At 26.5% G+C, this 1,174-nt stretch overlaps 1 pseudogene; it reads right to left on the reverse strand.

The window, feature by feature from the left end:
• LOC105624797 overlaps window positions 1–552 on the reverse strand; it is a 26,730-nt pseudogene extending 26,178 nt beyond the window's left edge.
• Between the last annotated feature and the right edge of the window lie 622 nt (window positions 553–1,174).

Here is a 1,174-nt window from a genome sequence, read left to right on the forward strand (position 1 = left end):
ATATATAATTTATTAGTTATACTTACTATGTAGTATATATAATAAATAATAATATATATATATATATATATATATATATATATATATATACATATATATATAGAGCTTTCGAAATAAAAATATACACACAATGATGGAATATATGAACAATGAAAGCATCAATATAGGCGCGAAAATTGGTGCGCTATTATAACAAAAATTTCAACTAATTCACATAATATATTGTACCATGTCGATACAAAAATTTCCTTGTACGTTCGGTTTGCTTCAAATCATCTTCAGCAAGTTGTGAACAATTTCGTCGATGACTTATAATAAATGTAGTTCGCAAGATAATTCTCGTCGATATCTTGACAAATAGTCCGCAATGTTGGAAAGATATTCTATGTGAGACTAGAGAATGAGCATATTCTTACTATCAGATTGAGAATTACCAAAAATTGTCTCTTCACTTTTAGGCCAAATGATTAGCTGAGGAAAATAATGTTCTAAGTAATTAGTTTGCATAATTATTAAAATATAGTGTACTTTCAACTCATCCTCCGTCTCCATAGATCACAATCACTTATTCCAAGCGTAACACGTCAATTTAATGAAAGAATAAAAAAAAAATTAATGTTTCAAAAAGAATAAAATAAAAGATTTTCATATTATTAAATGTGATATTCAGATAGAAGTTAGACATTTAAACTGTCAAATTCGTATTCTGAGAGCCACGTCCGCACATCAATACATAACTATTATAATGTCAAACTTAAAAATAATTAACAAAATAAAGTCAGATATACAAAGTCACTATTTAAATTTTTCTAAATGCTCACATGCGAGTGGTGCAAAAACTCCGTACTTGATTTAAATTATTGGTTTGCAATTTAATATTCAACATTTCAGAGATGAGTTTTGTTCAATTGTCTTTGTATGTCTAAGATTTCGACATTATCCCATTCAAATTTATGACTGTGATCCAACCCATGCTGAGTGATAACAGATTCACAAGAAATTTTTCTATTAATTGATTTTTTTTTGTTTCTTTGTCACATTATGTATTAATGATTTTAATATATCTTGAGTTGATAACATTGAAAATGAATTCAAGAGAATAATCATTTTTAAGGAAATTTGACTATTAGTTCAATATTTTTAAAATGATATTTCGGATACGACATTACGGTCT

The sequence above is a fragment of the Atta cephalotes genome (genome assembly GCF_000143395.1).
Source record: "Atta cephalotes unplaced genomic scaffold scaffold00088, whole genome shotgun sequence".
Lineage (NCBI taxonomy): Eukaryota > Metazoa > Arthropoda > Insecta > Hymenoptera > Formicidae > Atta > Atta cephalotes.